Source organism: Aotus nancymaae, unplaced genomic scaffold (genome assembly GCF_030222135.1).
Source record: "Aotus nancymaae isolate 86718 unplaced genomic scaffold, 86718_ANA_hifiasm-v0.15.2.pri h1tg000040l, whole genome shotgun sequence".
NCBI classification, from domain to species: domain Eukaryota; kingdom Metazoa; phylum Chordata; class Mammalia; order Primates; family Aotidae; genus Aotus; species Aotus nancymaae.
In genome coordinates, this window is record NW_026988454.1 from 84,953,737 (window position 1) to 84,976,370 (window position 22,634).

At 35.3% G+C, this 22,634-nt stretch overlaps 1 long non-coding RNA gene across 2 annotated transcripts in view; it reads left to right on the forward strand.

Moving 5' to 3' along the window:
- The first annotated feature begins 8,073 nt into the window (after positions 1–8,073).
- The window catches only part of LOC105730571 (uncharacterized), a 303,311-nt gene continuing 288,750 nt past the window's right edge, over positions 8,074–22,634 (forward strand). For both annotated transcript variants that reach the window (XR_001110508.1, XR_010336698.1), the window contains exons 1-3: positions 8,074–8,160; positions 18,717–18,800; positions 19,435–19,567. This is a non-coding gene — a long non-coding RNA (uncharacterized LOC105730571). The remainder of the gene's footprint in view (positions 8,161–18,716; positions 18,801–19,434; positions 19,568–22,634) is intronic.

Sequence of the window (22,634 nt, forward strand, 5' to 3'; positions counted from 1 at the left end):
TTTTTCTGTAGCTATATTTTTTTCCTGAGGACAACTCTGAAGTCATGTGCATAGGGCTAGATATTCTGTCTTGGATACATCAATTTTTATTATTATTATCTCTATTCAGATGGTGCTGGTGGCTGTATCAGTGGATCATGCCTGACCTATTGCCAAAAAACACCAATTGGAAAACTATTAACCATGAGTTGTAACCTTTAGCCTGGATACCAATACCAAATGACACGTAAGAGAACTCGCACATATTCCAAATAGAATTATAGACGTGTGACTTAACGATGGGGGTATTATTCTGCAAAATGCATCCTTAGGTTATTTTGTCATTGTGCCAATACCATAGGGTGTGCTTACACAAACCTAGATGATATAGCCTACTACACATCTAGGCTATCTGGTATAGTATCTTGTTCCTAGGCTAAAAACCTGTATAGCACGGTACTGTACTGAACACTGTAGGCAGTTGTGTAATACAATAATACAGTAAAAATATGGTCTTATAATCTTATGGGACCACAATTGTACTTGCAGTCCAAAACATCATTATGTGGTACATGGTTATATATGGTTGAGATTGCCTTTTTGACACAATTGTGGGCAAATAGAATTAACATTTATTGAGGAACTATTGACATTGTGCCTGAACTTCATACGTGTTCTTTCATTTCATTCTCAATAATTTCTTCATACATATTAATTATTTGTCTAATGCCAGGTGTTCCTTAAGGCCCCTGAATGTATCAATGAACAACATGAACATATTGCCTGCATGCTCAGAATCCAACGAGACAATGATGGTTTAATTAATACCACTAATTGGTTGATTATTATTTTATAGCCATTGCACTAAACATTTCATTTGTCATTATTTTACAAATGAAGGGATGAAGATTTATGGAAATGAAGTAATTTACACTAAGATTTGAACTTTGGTCTTTCTATCCCTTCTGGGGACAATATGAATCCTAGTTCTGCTATGTAATTCTGATAAAGTTACTTCATCTTTCCATCTGAGTTTCCTGATGCAAAGAATGAGAGTAATTAGATGCTACCCAGCCTTACCCTTTTTGTGGATTTAGATCCTTCCCATCCTTTGAGTCTCAGTTTAGTCATTATTTCTCAGGGAAGGCTTCCCTGCTCACCCTTCTCTATTCCCCAATAATTTTTTGAGTGAATGTGTTCGATAGTACCTATGTGGCGTTCCTTTCTCATTGTACTTACTCATTGCACTTACTCATTGCAAGCTAATTACCTGTTCACTTTCTTCAAAACAAAGAATTGAGGATAGTGGACTGAGAGGTGAAGTGCTTCATTAAGTTTTGTCGTAGACGAATAATAAACTCAATACACCCCCTTGCTACATCCCCACATTGTGCCACGTCTACTTGAGTCTACCATATTTGTGAGGATAAAGAAGTGGTTCTGTTTTACGCTGGTAATGAGGGAAATGGCCTTTAAATGAAAGCTTAGTGAAGAAATGTCATTAGCATGAAGCCAGAGCAGTGGCTGAGATGAGAGGCAGGCACGGTTGCCAGTGGCGGGCAGGAGTTGACAGAGCAAAGAGCTCGCCACTCCTGCCCAGTGCTTCACACCTACTGGCACATTCATTCAACGCCTCACTCCGCAGACTGATATATTTTTGATGAGGGAAAAGTTAGGGAAATCCTGGAGAGTCAAAACAGACAGAAGACACAGTTCTTCTATCCTGAATCAATGGGACCATTTGGACCATAACTTTGCCTTCCTGCAACCAGGGTCCAATCTGGTGCAAATCAATATTTGTTGATGCATAATTTCATGGAGCAAGCCTGTGTTTTCTATAGCAAGGTTGTCTTTTAATAAGATGACTAAGCACGACTTTATAAGGCAAACAAATGAAATAAAACCTTCCAGACTAGTACTGGAAATGTTTCTTTTTAAAAAAAAAAAAAAAAAAAACTCCAATACAGACCTTTCAGTGAAATGGCCTGACAGTTTTATGTGTTCCTTCCTGTTTAGCATGGCACTGAGAGATGGAATTTGGGCTTGTTCTGCTTGAATTCAGGCCCACCATGACCTGTTGAAGTCACTTTCTTAAAAGACAGACTTAAATAATAACCTTTCAAAAGTCATTCTACACTAGGGCTTTATAGCATTTTTCCCTTCACCTGTGACTTTTTAAATTAAAAAATAAAAATAAAAAAACAAATGAATTATAACTGCTATGCTTTTCAGAACATGGATTATCTTAGAAAGATGTTTAAGGATGTGTTAGAATCTATCTAAACTGGGCAATATTGGGGTAAAAAGCATAGAGCCTCTAAGGGAATTAAGATCACTTATGATAAAGTTCTTTCTATTACTTGGCTAAGGAAAAAGTGAAATAAGGAAGTTTTAGAGTAGACACAATAAGCCCTATATGTGAGAGAGATCTAGGGGGTTTCAGTCAATAGATGAATACTTACTAAAAGGATAGCTTTTTGTTCAAATTTTTAATAGACTTAAAAAAAACCAACCAACCAACCAGTTTTAGGTTCACAGCAAACTTGAGCAGAAAGTACAGAGAGTTCCCATGTACACCCTGTCTTACCACATGCACAGCCTCTCTCATGATCAAAATCTAGAAGACATTGGTACATTTGTTGAAATCAATGAACCTACACATCGTCACTCAAAGTCTGTAGTTTACACTAGTGTTCACTTTTGGTATTGTACATTCTATGGGTTTGGATAAATGAATGACATGTATCTGCCATTATAGTACCATACAGAACAGTTTCACTGCCCTAAAAGTCTTGTGTCCTCTGCTATTTATCCTTCCCTTCCCATTAACTAATTTCTTACTTTTTACTAATTTCTTTTACTGTATCAATAATTTTGCCTTTTCTAGAATGCCATATATTTGGAATCAAACAGTATGTAGCTTTTAAAGATTAGCTTCTTTCACTTAGTAATATACATTTATGTTTCTCTTTCATGCCTTTGGGTGGTTTTATAGGCCATTTCTTTCTGTGGGTGAATAATACTCTATTATAAGGATGAATCACAGTTTGTTTATCCAATTGTCTATTATAGGACATCTTGGCTGATTCTAATTTTGGCAATTTTGAATAAAATGGCTTCTTTCACTTGGTAATATGCATTTATGGTTCCTTCATGTTATTTTATGGCTTTATAAGCTCATTTCCTTTTAGCCCTGAATAATATATCATTGTCTGGATATACCACAGTTTATTTATCCATTCACATATTGGTTGCTTCTGAGTTTTGGTAATTATGAATAAAGCTTCTGTAAACATCTGTGTGCAGGTTTTTCATGGATGTAAGTTTTTAACTCATTTGGGTAAATACCAAAGAGTGTGGTTACTGGGTTGTATTGTAAGAGTCTATTTAGTTTTGCAAGAAGTTGACAAAATGTTTTCCAAAGTAGACATACCATGTGCATTCCCACAAGCAAGTAATTCCTGTTGCTTCACATCCTTGTTGACATTTGGTGTTGTCAGTGTTTTAGATTTTAGTCATTCTAACAGATGTGTAGCTGTATCTAATTGTTGTTTTTACCATCCAATTTGAGACTTACCCCTCAATTTGGGAGAGGCACATGGGCCCTAAGCACTAAACACAGTGAGATAAGAGAAGGAGGAACTGACTGCAATGTTGGAGGACAAGAAGTGGGTAATTTCTAGAAGATGTTCCTGGACTTGAGTTTTCCCTAAAATGCAGTTTAGAACACCAAGGGACTAAAAGATAGGTCAATTCCAGTTTATAGGCCAAGTAAGAGAAACTATGAATAATTTATAAATATACTCATTCCCTCAGCTAAATAAGGTTATGCACAATTGTATTAGTTTGCAAACTCTGTGGGTGTTAGTTTAGAACCAGCATAGCAAAGTATGCATCAGCTCTCCCCAGCTTTATAGATGCATAACCAGTGGTCTTTTGCTCACCAAGCTTTCAAGCTATGCCTTGCCTCACATTTTGAAAGTGGATTGTTTTTACAGGTGTCTCAGCTGAGCCCTTACTACACCATTTTAGTCATCAAGTATAAACAGATTAAGAAACCAAGGTCAGGGCCAATCTATAATATGAAGTGATCTGCTCCTCTCTGTCCCTACTAATTATTCTGAAGGGCAGAGCCCTAGGTTGTCCTTTCACTGTGAGTGTGACAATGGCCCTTGAACAAAGTAAAAGTTACAGTGTAAAGAAAGAGAAATGCTGCTAGCCCTCTGTAGAAAGGCTACCCTCTGCGAACCAGATACCAGTCTATTATTTTTTTGGTCAAGTGCAAATTAGGCTCAGCTTGACAGAAAGTTCATTTTTCCTTATACTAGAGTGTATTTTGAGATATTGAAATCTTTGTTGCCACTATGACCATTTATGTTTATATAAATAGTCCTCATATTACACAGTACCTTGTTATAGGAGGTCATACATAATGAAACTTTGTCCTTATTTTACATGGTCGCATGTATCTGAGATTTGGTCTAAGAACTTCATATTTTATGAAAAAATTATTGCCATCAAATGTAAACTCCCTCTTCATCTTTAAACCAACTCATCCTTGCATCCCTCTCCCATGGAGGAAGTGTCTCTCTCCTCCCATGAGTCACAGCATTACCTTCATCCCATCCTAGGGAAAGAAAAGTTAGTATTTCAAGATATTGTCTGTTTAACATAGTAATTCATCACTTTTTAAATCCCTCATGCCTGTTCCATAGTAGGGCTTTACTCTCTTGGTTTTAAAACACCACTGTCTCCTGCTTTCCTTCCTTCTTCTGTTCATCTTTTGTTTTATTTTGTTTTGTTCTCTTTGCTGGAGCCTTCTCTGACCTCTTCATTAGGTAACTCAGTATTTAATCTCAGGCTGTCATCTTTTCCATCTCTAACCTTTGTCCTAAGTGATCTCATTAGCTGCCATGGTTGTGAGCTCTGTCCTGCTAATGGCTCCCACAGTTCCATTGGAGCCCACATCTTTCTGCTGAGCTTTTCACTCTCATGTCCAAATATCTGCTTGACATCTTCTTTGGATGTGACTCAGGTTCTCCAATTTAACAGATCCAAAATGAAACTCTGGACTTTTTCCCCTTCCATGTCCAGCTTCTCCAATCCCTGTTCTTCTCCTTTTATGTAAAAAGTACAGGGTTTTGTCAAGTTACTCAAGCTAAAAATTTGGGAGCCTTCCTTTCTGATAAATTAGATATCATGTACATTGGCAAGCCTTATTGATACTACCTTGAAAATAATTTTTGAACTTTTTCTCCTTACTTCATGTCATAGACCACCCTCTTAATTCAGGCCTCTGCCTTCTCTTGCCTCAGTGGACACAGCCTCCAACTGGGTTTTCTACTCCCACTCTTGCTTCTCACCCTATCCCCCGCAGGGTTGCCCCTATTCATTCTTCAAATAGTAGCAATAGAGATCTTCTCAATGATACTGTGATGATGCACTTCCCTTGCTTAGGATCCTCCAATAGCTGCCCTTATACTTAACATAAAATTCCACCTTTCTCCCATGGTCTAGCATGCCCTTCATAATTGTGGTTAGTTCCCCAGTGTGACCTTTTTCTACTCCTCCTTTTATTCGGTTTGCTCAAATATCACTGGTTTTATATGGAAGAAAGAAAGGAAAAAGGTAGGAAGGAAGGAAGGGAGAGAAGGATGGAGGAATCTTATAATAAGGAGCCAAGGCCCAAAGTGACAATAGCAGAGATAAAATTCACCCTCGGCTCTGCTTTATTTTCCAGAGCGCTACTCTACATAGTAAAATAACGAGAAAGTACAAATAAAACAAGCAAACAACAGCAACCTCTAGTATAAAATCAAGAGCCTATTGAAAAAATGAATGTGATTTGACAAAAAAGAGTAACTTTAGTTAATTCTGAATTCGGATAGACCTATCATTTACTTACTGTGGAACTGTTAGCCTACTGTGAACCTCAGTCTCATCACCTGTAAAACTGATGTAATAAGACCATCTCCTGCCACAGTTGCAGTAATTCAATGACAATGCATTTGCATGCTTAGTGTGTTATGGCACAAATGTCTGCTAGAACCCTTCTGTCTTTCCCCTTCTATTTTCAGAAGCATTTTACATGTGTTTAGAGTGTGGGCCAGCCTTCGTAAAACTATGGCTTTCCTTGTGTTGCAATGCTAACAGTGACAAGAATTCCATGACTGTTCCCACAGCTACTAATACCTTTCAGTGAGCATCTGCTCTGTGCCAGGCACTGTAAGGGGCGCTTTGCTATATATCACTTCCTTTAGGTTCCCAACACCTTAATCTGTTTCTTGGAAACTTTGAGAAAGTGATTCTTCAGGAAAATGTTATCATAGTCAAGCACATTTCGTAAATACTGAAAATTCTATGCTCTTCCTGGAAAGTCATACTATCTAATTAAAAAATAAAAGATCTTTAGAAGTCTTATATTAAACAGTATTTTATTGACCTACATATCACTATGAAAATCATCTCCATGATTAGCTTATTTATTTATTTATTTCATGTTTGTGCTTAGCATCTGCTTATATTCTGCAGCCCTAATGTTCTTTGGGACACATATTTTGACTCTATGTACTGAATGCTACTCAAGATCAAGTAAAAGTTTGGTCAAAGTTTTGCATTCCAGACGTTATCTTCTTTACTGCTTTCCCCGTTGGATAGTATTCATTGTTATGTCCTTGATTCATTTATACTGTGATAGGTTGGATTTCCTCCCTCATCACAGATCATTCTGCTGCTCATTATAAAAGCCACAATTTCTACTATATATATCTATATCTATACACACACAGAGAGAGAGAGAGAGAGAGAAAGAGAGTTAATCTGTATAGAATTTATAGTTAATACTTTGATTTTTAGTCTAAACTATCATGTTGAATTAGTGAGATGTAATTTTTGTTAGAATTTTAAGCTATTGAATGAGGTGTAAAAATAACAATAATTAATATAATCATGTTTTATTCAAAGTGTACTTCTCCTTATGATATAATTAAAAATTTTTTTCAAAATGGGTATAATTTTGTCTAATCGTTCCTTAAGGCAGGAATTGCTGGGATTAAAATTAAAGAGAATAATAAAATAGCATTTTAAAGAGTTTGTTAGAACAGGGATATTATTCTATTTTTGTTTGAATAAAGCAAAGTCATGACAGTGTCTGGCACAGAGTAGATATACAATAAATACTTAATAAATGAATGAACTTCTATGCCATAACAAGAAAATTGTAAGTTATAAAGCCATAGCTGACACATATATCTCTTGCCTAATCTCCTTAATAAGTAGTCTAATCCTCTAGTTTCTTCTCTGTGTTAGAACTGGGCATTGAGAGTGTCTGAAGGTAGTCATCTAAATTATTATGCTTTTTATCTTATTTAAAAAAATGTCAAATTTTTCTTTTGAACATTTTTGGAATAATGGCTGTCATTAGGCTGATCTTAATTACTCTTATGTTTGTACTAACTGGTAAAGAAAAAGTTATTCACTGACATTTGTTACATCATAAGGCTGACTTTATTCATGATCATTGCAATAGGTACAGGTACCTTGGCAGTGGAATTCTGCAGTTGGGGAGAGTAACCGAGCTCAACTCTGAATACAGCATGAGCAAGGGGGAATTTATAGCCAAGGAGCAGGGTGGGAGTCAGTGGATGGAAAATTACTAAGAGAAAATATCAGGGATGAGAGGGATTCTGGCTAGACCAACCTAACAAGATTCTCGCTGAAGACAGCCCAGGGTGATCAGTCATCACCAGAGGGCAGGCAGAGGGTGAGGAACCAAATATCAAGATGAAGCTTGTTGTTAAACTGACTTAGCAAGTCTCTTTGCTAAAACTAGACTTAACAAGGAAATGCACAGATGAGCCTAGGAGAAGATTCAGAAGGCTGATAAATCTTCATCAAGCAGAGACTGCCAAACCTCAAGCTATTTTAAAACAGACATTTTTGTTTGTTTGTTTCTTGTCATAAAGCCAAAACTCTTTCCCATTTCCTTTATGTTTTCTTCTTAAGGCGTTTTATCAAATTCTTTATTTCTTAGGATTTCTTTATCTAGTCTCATAATTATATAGAACACTAAAATTTCTTTTGTCTATACTTTTCAGGAGCTACCAAAAGAATGGCTGAATTAAGAAATTGCTAGACAACATAATACTCAAAGAAGACAATTTAATTCCTTAGGAAAATCATGTGAGTTAAGTTACTTTTATAATTGTACAAAATAATAGGTATTTGACAGTTGTGGAAAGTCAAGATAAAGGTATTATTCAGCCACACTGCGGTGATCTTGCTTTCTCCCCAAGTTATACCTTTCTGATGCTGAATTTAGTTCAAGAACTGCATGTGGGAATCAATGTTGTAAAGAAAATAATGTAACTGTTATTGCAAAAGTTCTTCCAAGATGGTGGTGTAAGTGCAGATATAACAGGGAAAGATATGACAGTATTTTGATAGAAAATCTAAATAACAGGTTCATTCTCAGCAAACTGACACAAGAACAGAAAATCAAACACCACATGTTCTCACTCATAGGTGGGTGTTGAACAATGAGAACACATGGACACAGGGAGGGGAGCACTATACACTGGGGTCTGTTGCGGGGGAGAGGGGGGATAGAGGGGGGGTGGGGAGTTGGGGAGGGATAGCATGGGGAGAAATGCCAGATATAGGTGAAGGGGAGGAAGGCAGCAAATCACACTGCCACATATGTACCTATGCAACAACCTTGCATGTTTTTCACATGTACCCCAAAACCTAAAATGCAATAAAAAAAATAATAATAATAAATAAATAAATAAATAAATAAAAAAGAAAATCTAAATAACAATTGCTTGCCCTCTTCAGAAGCAATAAGGGCAAAGGAAAATGTGTAGAGATTTGCAACATTTGCCTTTGCTAGTGGAGCCACCAACTTCTCACAAGAATTCCTGTCTTCAGCTAAATACATAGGAAACTTCATCTAATGTGTACACATGGTGGGAAGTAGGGGATACCTGTGTGTTTACCTATGTGTGGTCTCCTTTCACCAATTTGTGCCTCATGAAACAACTCAAAATGCAACATGATCATTGTTTAAGAAGCACATTTTTGTAGGGTAATTTGTTACTACATTTACAAGTAATATTAACAAAGTTGTTGCAAGTCATTATAAGAGATCTATATGAAGCTAAAAATTCAACAATTTTGATGAAGCTGAATACTCACAGAGTCCTAGGGATGCTTAAATCATTCCTTGACAAGCATAAGCGTATTCACCCTAGGATGTGAGTTGAAACTTGACCATCTCTGGCTGCAGTTCCATTCATTGCTGGGAGGTTGCACGTGTTAAAATCTTCTTTATGTTGAGTTGCCATCTATATCTCTATCTCTAAGTCCCATCATCCTCTGCCCTTTAGGGACACAAAGAACCAATTTAATTTCCATTCTGTCTGACAGCTGGCCATTCAGTTATTCATTCATTTATTCAACAGGCGTTTATTGAGTAACAACCATATGTAGGCACTGAGGACTCAAAGGTCAAAAATACCAAACCATGTTCTTAGGAATGTCATGGTCTATCATGTCATCCCCTTGTAATAGCTCTTTCACAGGGCAAAAACTCCTTGTTCTTTTTGTCACTTCTCATGTGTCATAGTACCAGGCTTCCTTACTGTTCTTCTCTTTGAATGAGTTGGAATTTATTAAAGTTCTCAAATAATGGAGTCCTGGCTGAACACAACTCTATAGGTATTTCTTGACCAGAGCAGAAAACACAAACTCTTACAACTCACATTCTGAATGCTCTGATATTATTATGTAACCAAAATTGCTTGTCAGTCACCTCACACATGACAGTGGTGACTTTGTTTTCAATTTATTGAATTAAATCTGAAATCATTACCCTGCCTTTAAGCCCCTGCTTAATCTACTTGTAATTTATCCACCAGTATCCCCCATATCAATGAATTCATTGTGTATTTTCTTTATTACACATCTCTGTCATGTTCTTCTCTCTTAGAACAACCCCGAATGTTCCATGGTGGCCTCTTTCAAAAGTAAATGTTTTAAAAGGATAATCTTTGATGACTTTTTGTTCAGGAAACATCTTCAATCTCTCCCTGCCATGTGGTGGGTGTGGAAGAATGCCTGTCAAATTAGTTGAAAGTGTACTATGAGGCCAGGTGTGGTGGCTCACACCTATAATCTCAGCACTCTGGGAGGCCAAGGCAGGCAGATCACAAGGTCAAGAGTTCGAGATCAGCCTGACCAATATGGTAAAACTCTATCTCTACTAAAAAAAATTTAAAAATTAGCTCGGTGTGGTGGCAGGCATCTGTAGTCTCAGGTACTTTGGAGGCTGAGGCAGGAGAATCGCTGGAACCCGGTAAGGGGAGGTTGCAGTGCGCTGAGATCACGCCACTACACTCTAGCCTGGGGAACAGAACGAGACTTCGTCTCAAAAAAAAAAAAAATGAAAAAGGAAAAGAAAAAGAAAAAAGAATGTGTACTATGAATCAGATATAGCTAGATATTGAATAGCATATATTGTATTAGGATATAAATCAGAGTTTATACAGTTAATCCTCATGGTAACTGTGTGAAAAGAGATAAATTTTATTAATACAGACAATAAAACTAAGGCCTTTATTGCTTTCTCCTCTGCAACTGCTGCTGCTGACACTGATTAGTTTTGTAGGAATAACTATGCTGTACCATACATATTGCTAGGGAGAAGTTTGTTACTTTAACACCTGATCCAAGAGCTCCTTTTATGGAGGCATCTGTCTCTGTTTAGGAAAATATCCTAATAGATTACTTTTGGGGAAGACGATGAGGTTATTAAGGCATGCTCTAGAAGAAACAGTGAAATAAAGAAAGAATTACTCAAAAAGGTTAAGTAGAATTGAGCTTCAGTGGTAATCAGGAGAAAGAGGAGAGGGAAGGAGGACAGAATGTGATGGGAAAACTAAAAATACAAAAATTAGCCAGGTGTGGTGGCACGTGCCTGTAATCTCAGCTGCTTGGGAGGCTGAGACAGGAGAATTGCTTGAACCTGGGAGGCAGAGGTTGCAATGAGCCGAGACTACACCATTGCACTCCAGCCTGGGCGCCAGAGCGAGACTTATTCTCCAAAAAAAAAAAACACACACACAAACGAATGTGATGGGAAATTGGGAAACTGGAGCAAAATCGCCAGAGCAAAGTAGCTGGAGGACTTATGATCCCAGAGATCTCTTCAATTCCATGGTCAAGTTCTGTGCAGTGTGATTTTATGATATAATGGTCCTTTCCCCATTACTATAGACCTTCAGTAATGTTGGTCATATGCTAATGCCTTGTGTGAGTGATGTTTCAGTTGAACTCAAGGACAAGAGACTCTATTCAAAATCTGGACAAAGCAGGGTAGAAGGATGGTGGTGAGATAGTTCAGCAAGAACAAGATATCAGAAGAGAAATCCTCAGAATAGGAGTCCCCTCAAATTAATCCTGCTTTATAGGAACTCTGAAAGGACAGAGTGACCCCAGCAAACATATGGGTTACATTTACATTTCTGCCTGCCAACTAGACATGAGGCAACTTGAGTGTAAAGACTATGTATTCAATTTTGGAGTCCCTTGTGTGTAGCCCTCAGATTTCTTCATTGCCTGGTTTGGTTTATTTTCCATTTCCAGTTTCATTCTCTGTAACTTTTGAGTTGTTATTCAAATGTTTATCATTTCCAGGGAAATTTCTCATTTGCTACATACATAAGGCCACTTTTCTGACACATTGTTTACACAAATACAGTATGCTTTTCATTAGTAAATGTGCAAAACACTCAAATATGCCATTTCTAATCAATTCTGATTTTCTAGGTATTTTATGTTATTTAGTTTAATATCAGTATTATTTCCCCTATTTCAGTCCTAGAATTTAGACACATTTTATATGGAGGCTAACCTGAAATTTCTTACCATTTAGACCTTCTTAGAAGTAATACTAACTTGCGAAAAATAGTTGTAATAGAAATCTACCGCATAAGTCAAGCATTTATGAATGTACATTGTAAGGTCACAGCACAAAATTTTATGCTCTGTGATCTATGTCATTGTCAATCTGAACTTAGGAAGATTAATTTTGAGAATTAGTTTACTATTTACATTTCATAGCAGGTAGAATGGCTGTCATTCTCCTGCTGACAATGTAAAAATGATTTATTTCTGTATTTTTTATGGTCAGAGGTTTTAACTTAAATGCTTGAATGGAAAACTAAAATGTAGTGAAGGCACTGAATTGACAAAAATCAGTTTATGGTAAGATGAACATATCAAAACTTGCCATTCATGAATTTATACTTAGACTTACAGAAATAATTTTAAAATTATATGTGTACAAATTATTATTATAATTATTTTCCACTTAGCAGAATACTGAGTGGTGAGCAGGTCGTCAGAATAGTGGGGCTAGGATCAGGGACACATAGCTTTTGGCTGTGACCCTGTCACTAAGTAGCCGAGTGAACTTGAACACCTTTCTAGGTTACAGTTTGCTTGCTTTTAACATGAGAGGAGATTTTGTGGTGTTGCTCAATGCTAATAATGTTTCTAATTCTCATTTATAATTCTTTATGGGAAACAAAGTTATTTCCCAAATGTAAAAGCAAAAACTCATAACAGCAAGGATTTCAGTTAAAGGAAATACTTCTGAGCATATTGATAAAATATTAAAGAACTAAGCCAAGATGTTCTGCTCATTATAGAAGTGGACTTCACTAGTTCCAATGGTATATTATTTTCAGTGGATAAAATATATCTCATATGCTGGACTTTTCATGCCTGGACACCGTATCTTCTGGAAGGGCATTTATTTATTTTTTATTGTGGTTATTTTCATTTTACACTAACACACAAGACTGTAACTCCAAGGAGAATTACAGAGAGAAGGAGAGAAAGCTCCTGGTCTACAGAGGGCATCTTTAAGTAGGACAGGCCAAGACCATTTTTTGGCTTGTGCTTTGGTATTTGACCACTCCTTTCTCTGTGTGGGGAAGTTCTTTTTGGCACTTATCCTTTCTTTTTTATTCCCAAGTCTCTTTTCTCCTCTTTAGGGTTTAAAAGAAAATTATTCAATTTCATCTTGTCTGGCCAACTCACAGAGAGCATTTTCCTTGAATAATTGCCTGTGCAGTCACTTCATTGTGGTATAGTTCCTTTGGAAATATCCCTTTAGTGGCTTCCAGTGGGAAAAAGCCCATTCCTCAAAGACAAAGGACTAAAACAGCCAGTGAGAAAATCTCCCAGATGATTTGTAGTTTCCAAAGGAACAAATAGATACATTCTGTAGTTTAAGAAAGGAAATGGGAAGTTAATGGGTTAGGAATGGGGAATCTTTTCTTGAAATACATAATCTGTATTTAAATAAAAATGTTAATGTGTAAAAAACAAAAAGATGATAATGATGAATCTTGGCTCTCATATTTTTTTCCTTCCTTTTCTTTCTTTTCTATCTGATATGGTTTGGCTATGTCCCCACCCAAATCTTATCTTGAATTGTAGCTCCCATAATTCCCACATGTCCTGGGAGGGTGGGTTGAATTGAATCATGGGGGTGGGTCTTTCCTGTGCTGTTCTCATGATAGTAAATCTCATGAGATGTGATGGTTTTATAAAGTGGAGTTCCCCTGAACACACTCTCTTGCCTGCTACCATGTAAGATATTACTTTACTCCTCCTTTGCCTTCAGCCGTGATTTAGGTCTCCCCAGCCATGTGGAACTGAGTCCATTAAACGTCCTTTCCTTTATAAATTACCCAGCTCAGGTATGTCTTTATTAACAGCGTGAGAACAGACTAATACACTATTAAAAACTTAGTGGTGTTAAATATAATTCTATTAAATTTATATAAGTATATTTATATAGGACATAAGCGTTGGTGTTAATATATGGAATGTTGGACATATATAGGATATTATATAGGACTACTAGACAAGGTTGCCTTTTATATATTAGGGTTTAAGCATGGAGAGAAGTAATAAAAATGAGGCCTTTATTTTACTTGTTCACTGTTTGACAGCCAACTTCCAGGACAGCATAAAGATTTAATTTTTATACCCTAAGCTCCATTCTGATTAGTCTGCTTCATTGATTTTTTGTATTCAAGAGGTGAGGAGCAATGCCAAAGATTTGATCACTAATGACTGGCAACATGGCTAATTAGAGGCGCAAAGGTATTTTTATATAGTAGCATGTTTTGGTATGCATTACCTAATCAGTTGCTTCAGACCTTTACTCCTGTTTGTTTGTGTACATTTAGTCATTGATTTTAAAATGTGATCTTTTTTCTGTGTTTTAGAATCATGACTATGAAGTCTTTCTAAGGACTTCAGGAAAATTTTCAATATTCAGACAATTCAGATTAGTACTCGAGCATTTATTTTATTGCACAGGGTTGATTCTCAAGGGTCCTTAAATCATGTGAGTTTTGTGCTGGAAGGCAGCATCATTTTTTGCCCACATTGGTGGGGCTGATATTTGAGTCAGTTTTCAGGCTGCTTTATTTCTTTAGATCCTGATTATTGGAACATTTTAAAAGCATTGTCTAGAAGTAGTCTGGGATCAAACAAAAAGTTAATTTTTAAGTCTCAGTAGAACTACAGTGCTCATCTTATTTAAGTCAATTTAATTCAACAACTATCAGTTGTCATATAATGCATAGGCTTTGCAGGATATGAAAAAGAAAAAGATGTGTAAAATAAAATAATTGTGTATTAGTCTGGACTCCTTTTATTGCAAAGCTCAGAAACATAATCTGACTAGTTTATACCAAAAAATTTCTTAGCGATTAAAGGAAAGGTGAAGTTAATTAATCATGGGAAGGACAGACACACAACTGGATCATCTAAGATTCAAGAACAAGTAGAAGCAATAAATTGCTGGGACATTTCGTCATTACTTCTTATCTCTGCTTCACTCTGTACCTTAGTCTTATTATTCTTTCAAAAGATAGGTTTAATTCACATGAAGCCAAGCACCAATAGCTCCAAAACATCACAATTTATTGCTCCTATCACTAGAGTATGGTGATTCACTTTCTTATTTCCTGGTCAAAAATAATCCACAGAACTCCCAGTGTGGATTATGTACACTCTAGGTGTATGCAGGGTTGTATATGAAGGTGGTAGTTGATACTGAATCTGCAACTGACCTTAGGTTATTTGCCGCTTTATAAGTTTGTATTTTAATAGCCACAGAAGGGCAGGTAACGCAGACCTGGTCCTGTGTGAAATGTGGGCTGTGGAACTGAGACACATGCTCAGTGAAAGGATATCAGGGCAGGAAAAAAAAATGCCTGTTGGAAAAGAGAGACAGAGAATGAACTGAATTTAAGCCTCAGTGTTGGTGATTGAGTTTGTACTCTGGCATAGTTTAGAAAACTCAGACTTAAAAACTAACCTAAAATTATTCCCTGGGTTTCTAGCATTCTGAATATCTTGACATAAGCAAAAACAAGTATTTTCTTGCTGAATACACAAACAGGGTATTGCAGGATTCCTACAGATAGAGTCTAGCTAAACATGAGCTCATCGTCCAAAATTACAAATATTCTGAGCAAACAAATTATGCAAATCAGAGTCAGGAGAATAAAAGGAAAAGAAAAACAAATAGCAGAAATTAACCTTGTAGTTCCTCAGATGTTGAGGATAGGGTATAGAATATAAAACAAATTTGTTTTAAAATTCTTAAATAAACAGAAAAGGAATTAAAAATATTAATAAGGGATAATATTTACAAAAATAGATAGGCAGATCTGAAAAAAATTCCAGACAGAACTTCTAGAAACATATATCTTTGATATTAAAAGCTAAATGGGTGGGTTGACAGAATATTAGACACAGGTGAAGAGATAATTAGCAAACTGGAAAATATAGCCAAAGAAATTACCCAGATTTCAACACAGAGAAACCAAGAGATGAAAAATAAAAAAGGAAGATAAAAGACATGGAGAATAATCTAAGAAACCATATCATCAATCTATCTGTTATTTTAGAAAGAGAGAAGAGTGAGCATGGGGAAACCCAGTTTGTCAGAATTGATGGAAGACATGTCCTCAGATTCAGGAAACTGAAAAAATTGCATGGAAACTGATAAACAATGAAGACAAAGAAAAGACCTTAAAAGAAAGGACAGTTGAATTAGTTTTAAAGAAAAGATAATTAGTATCACGTCAAACTTCTTATCAGTAACAATACAGACTGAAGACATTGAAATAATATTACAAAGTTTTAGAATATTTTATCATGAAAATGTTGAGGGAAAATAAATGTCAAACTTATTTACATATAAAGCTCAACCACAACTCAAGAAGATTGTCTTCATGAAAGAAGAAAGTAAGTTATCCCAAAGGAAGGTCTGAGACTCAAGCAAGAATGATGAACAAATGGGCAAATACATAGAAATGTATAAATTTAAATTAATAAATTATTAATAAAGGATCATCTAAGATTCAAGAACAAGTAGAAGCAATAAATTGCCAGGACACTTTGTCATTTATGTGGCAATAAATCGCCACAACACTGTGTCATTTATGTCTGTATATACACATATATGACTACCCATAAATACATAAAACAATGAAATGTCTCATAAGAGTAATAAAATAAATAGTTAAAAGGCTGGATGGGAATGAGATAAATTGGGAGGGTGTTAATACAAATTTAGACTTTCAAAAGCCCTGTATTGTTTAAGAAGAGGTTAGAAATACAGTATACATCACACTTTGATTTATATTTATCTTAATAGTAAGATTAACTACTAAAGGAATAGAATAGAACTACTAAAGGAATCTTAATAGTAAGATTAACTACTAAAGGAATAGAAATAGAGTGCATCTCTTTCAATTCATTAGAGAAAACTTCATAGGAAGGGAGAAAAGAAGAAAGAAAAAAGTATAAATAAAATAAGCAACATAAAATACGGTTCTGTAATTCTAAAAATAAATTTAATCTAAGAATACCAACAATCTCAATAAATGTAAATAAATAAAGCAGAGATTTTTCAGATTAGACAAAAATAGATTTCTGCTATTTATTACTTATAAGTATCAGAAATAAAACATAGGATATAGAAATACTGGCTATAAAAAGTGGAATAATAACCAAAAGTTTGATACAGCTGGTGTAATATGAAACAAAATAGTCACTAAAGCAAAAGCATTCTTATAGTTTTAATTTACCAGAAAGATGTAACAACCAAACTTGCATGTATCTAATAATATTGATTTCACCTAAAGCAAAAAGTAACAGACCTAGAGAAAGATATTGACAAACTCAATATCATAGTGGGAGATTTTAATACGTCTCTCTACCTAAGCAATATAAGAAAGACCAAAAATTAAAAACAATGGAGAATATTTGAATAATAATAAGCTTCCTTAAAGACTGTTTATAGAACTCTGCACCCATCAAGAATATAATTTCTTCTTATATATATATAACAGTTATAAAAATTGACTACATGTTAGGCTATAAATATCTTAATATCAAAGAATAAATATGAACATATCAGTACTATAGTCTTGACATCATATAGTCTTATATGTTTGAAACGAAAAGTCTAAGTACTTAAAAATTAAAGGAAAGTCTGTAATAAAAACTAGAGAATACTAAGAAGTAAATGGTAATGAAATTATTACTTATCAAAACTTGTGGGATATAGTTGAAGTTAGAGGAAAATTCATAGCCTTAAATACTTACATTACAAAATGATAACATTGAAATATTGAAATGCTAAGGGTATATCTCAGAATTTGAAAAAATAAAATAAAAACAAACCACCAAAAAAGTAGAAAGAAGAAAATAAGCAAGAATTTATGAACTAGAAGAAAGGATAGGCAAAAAAGAATCAACAAAGCAAAACATAGTTTATTTAAAAATGTAATAATACCAATTAAACATGACCTTGGCCAGTTTGTTTAGCACAAAAGCATTAAGCAATATTTGGAATGAAAAATAGGAAACAGATAAATATATTGGCTATATTATAAAATATACAACTTATAATGTTGAAAATTTGAAAACTTAGATAAAATAGATACTTTTCTAGAATGATAAAATGTGTCATTTCCCAGTGCCTCTGGCAGCCCTCCCCAAGGACCTCTGTTAGGCAAGGCAGAAATCACCACTAAAGAACTTACTCATGTAACCAAATACCACCTGTTCCCCGATAACCTATGGAAATAATTTTTTTAAAAAAGGGAGCCATGCAGCTAAAGACAGAAAGAGAGAGGGAGAGAAACAGAGAGAGTGGGCAGGGGAGAGGGGCTCTCTTTGATAAAAACAAAACCAAACCAATATTGAAATCTTGCAACTGTTCATTGATTTCCTATTGCTAATGTAGAGTGTATATGTATGTGATATTTTAAGAATATGGTAAAATCAAGCTATAAAGAAACATATTTGTACATACCCTGGGGAAATGACAAGCCTAATCACTTAGCTCTACTTTATTTGGGGTAAAAGCTCAGGAGAGACTAGTGAGAAGACTTTATCTCACACGAATAGGGAAAATACAATTTGAATTCTATATTAAAGGATTAAATTTAGCATACATCCTTGAGAGAAGACTTCCTAATGCAGCTCTGTTGCTTTTCCTGGTAGTTCCCGTCAAGACAATAAATACTATAGCATATGTAAGTTTTCTTAAAGATTTCAACACCCTAATGGAATCATGGGCTGGAAAAAGAGAGAAACAAACTCTCCTCATACCATATGTAATTTTTTCTGACTAGGCTGCTGTTGACCCCGATCTTACTCCAAAACATTGTACCTAACCAGAATGGGGAGCAGAACAGAGTCAACTTTTGTGGAAACAGGTAATTTGCAATTCTTCTTCTCTGATAGGTTTGTTCATATTTTTTGGCCATTTACTTCTGGATTTATTATTTCTTAATTTATGTGATAAATTTTTTCTATCAATTATATTGGAAATATTTTTCCAGTCTACCATTTGTAAACATTTGCCACAACATAAATATATAAATATGTCAAAAGTTTTCTCCTTCGTGGTTTTGGAATTTCTGTTTTAAAAAGTTCTCCTTTAGCCCAAAGAGAAAAAAGATGGTAACACAAACTGATATCAAGATGATCTAGTGGCCAGTGGGTACTTTGACCTGCTGCTGGGCAAGGTATTTCTAGGCAGGGGATATTTTACTGGACTTGCCAAATCATACCCAGTATACTCCTATCTACCCAAACCAAGATTCACCATGCATTGACCATTGCCATGGACTTAGTATCAACAAAGCTCTTTTGACTTCTTCACTTTAAATTGTATATTCATAAGCAAAAGTTGAAAGAGTTATTCTAAATTTTTAACCTTGCTTTCCATCATGGTGTAGTAGCTTTTAACGTATTTCTTAAATAACCTCTTTAAATTTGCAGATGTTTTATTCCTGGTTTAAAATTTTTTTAACTGCATGTTAATTTTCTTTTTCATATATTCTCCAGATAATCTATAAGACCAATCTATTTGTCACCTTCATGTTTCAAGTACTAAGAACATGCAACGGGCAATAACCCTTGTGGAACAGTTTTCAAGACAGAAACAATAAAGTAGAGTTAGAGTGACATTAACATAAAGGTTAGTGCTGTAAAATAAGATCTCTTTTTATTTTGTCTTTATCTTTTTAAAATTTTGTCCTTATTTTTAGAGGCCTTGAAATATGTGAATATGACTTACTAAATTCATCTGATTGTATCTGAGCATATAGCTGGGTGACCTCCATATGAACACATTTTTAATGGTTATTTATTGACTAATCTGAAAAGATTAGTTTAATTTAATTTTAAGAAAAATCATTATAGCTACTAAATATGCATATTTGTTAAAAGTATATTTTTGACTATGAAAAAATTCCAACTTCAATATAGTACACACATTTGTCACAATTAGAGATTAATTATTTTTACCCCAAATTAGTCTCTTGCAATTTTCAGATTTGGTGACAGCTCCTTTGAAACTTGAAACTGGACCCAAACAGTTTTTTCTTATCCAGATTTTCTATCTTCTCCTCCCCCTTCTCCTCCTCTTCCTCATCTTCCTCTTCCACCTCCAAAACGTTTCTTTGGACGTTGCTGCTTCTCCTCCACTGAAAGTATGGTACTAGTTTTCTCCTTGGAAAGGTAGAAATGTTCCTGGGCAGAAATATGTCCATCTGTTTGTCTTTCTGATTCAAAATGGCAAGCAGAAGTTCTAGAGTTCGGACTCATTTATCTTTACGTGGCTCACCTGCATTTGTGGAGTCAATCTCATTTCCTCCAAAGGGATTGACCTGAAACTGCAGTGAGTATTCAGCTGGAATATGAGCACTGGCAAGGAAGCCTCTGCCTCAGGGAGCAGCCTGCTTAGCTTCATAAGCCAAGTGAAGGGTACCTAGGCTGTGACCCAGGATCCCAGGTTTGAATTTGTTAGTTTCCAGAAAGGCGATCCATTGTGATTGATACAATTCTCTGAAAATAGATTATTTGACTCATGGAATTTATTTTATTTTTACATGCAAGTTGAGTTCAGCTTTATGGAATGTAATAGTAGAGCTAATTTATTAAAAGTTTTCTGCCACACATCCTTAATTCCACAGCATGGTTTTTCAAATAATGTGTGTAGTCCATGTATTGAAACTGTAACCACTTAGAGATCTTACTGTTTTATTTCTTTCGTTTAAAGTTTGCTTATACTAATTCCTTTCAATAATTTAGGAGGGTATGATATTTAAGCAAAGGCAAAGAACACAATGCTTAGCATTTTTTCCTAAGTCAGAATGGATAAAGGGGAGCTATGTCAAAAGGAATGTTTTAACACCATATGTCATATACCTTACATTTTAGTTCACATTTAATAATAGCTTTGCTTATCTGTCAGAACATTTTGTTGGACGTAAACAACGTTACATCCTCTGATGAGTGGAAACGGTCTAGCTGGGTATCATGTTTCATTTGGTTTGGTCTTTCAGCAGCATTCACTCAAAAGACATTATCAAGAAAGTGAAAAGACCACATACAGAATGGGAGAGAATATTTATAGCTCATATATATGATAAAGGACTTGTATCAATATAAGTGCTTTTATAAAATAACTTACAACTTGATAATAAACAAATTGAAAAATGGGCAAAAGTTTTGAATGGACAGTTATTTTATAAAATAAATTACAACTTGACAGTAAACAAATTGAAAAATGTACAAAAGATTTGAATAGACAGTTCTTCATGGAAGACATACAAATGACCAATATGTACATAAAAATATTTCAACATCATTGTCATTAGAGAAATAAAATTAAAACCACAATGAGAGACCACATCAGACACGCTAGGATGACTATAATGAAAAAAGACAGAAAATAACAAACCTTGATGAGGATGTGGAGAAACTGGAACCCTCATACGTTGCTGGTGTAAATGTAAATTCATGCAGCTGCTTTAGAGAACAGCTCAGCAATGCCCCAAAATTAATCATGGAGTTGCCATATGACTAAGCAATTCCAATCCTAGGCATGTGCTCAAGAAAAATGTCTACATAAAAATTTACATACAACTGTTTACAGCAGTATTATTCACAGTATTCAATAAATGGAAACAACCCAAATGTTCAAATGATGAGCAGATAAATAAGAGTGGTGTATCCGTACAATGAAATATTATTTAGCCATAACAAGGAATGAAATGCTGATATATGCTTTGACATGGATGAATTTTTAAAAAATTATGCTAAGCAAAGGAAGCCAATAACAAAAGGCCACATATATATTAATCCATTTATATAAAAATCCAGAATAAACAAATTCATACAGACAGATTAGTGGTTTTCAGGGGCTGTAGGGAGTGACTGCTAATAGTTAGTTGCATGCTTTCTTTCTAGGTAATGAAACTTTCTGGAATTAGATAGTGGTGGTGATTGCATAATTCTGTGAATATATTAAAAACACTGAATTATCTACTTTTTAAAAAGCGAATTAAAAGGCATGTGGATTATATCTCAATAAAGCTGTTAAAAAGAGCAATAAAAAAGAAAGAGGAACAGAGTCCAGACTGGGGCTTTTGGATTGCCAGTGACTGACAGACATAACTGGCTATTAATATATATGTCAGTGCCAAGGAATGTGTAATCTCAGTGCCTGCTGTTTGTGAGCTTCTGTGCATGGACATGTTTACTTCCTGTCAAGGGTGATCATAGACTTTCCCCCATCGTCAGCATGGTGGCTCACTCTTACACTACCTTCCAGCTCCCTCATCCCAGGCAGCACCTTGGAACAACTATTTGCTTAGACCCCCGGGAGTGTCAAAATATCTCTGCTTACCCACACAATTTCCTCCTCTACTCTTCTTTCAGTTTAACCTTTCCATCCTAGTGAGAAGGATGGAGGTAAGGCGGGAACTATATGAGTGACTGGCTTGAATGTGCTACTTCCTGGCTCTAGTGATCTTTCATCTTTGAAGTTCTCATTTGGTCTTGTAAATGAAAAGGGACTTGAAAAAAAATTACTGAACTCATTGGCTAATTGAATTGGAATTGAAACCCCTTTGCACTTCATTTACAATTCTTTGTGCTTAAAATAAGTGAAAATGGGTGTAGCAAGGAATTAAAGGCTGTATGAGCAAAGCACTCATTGTGTTGATTGTAGTAACAGTGCAAACTTGTGGAGCACTATG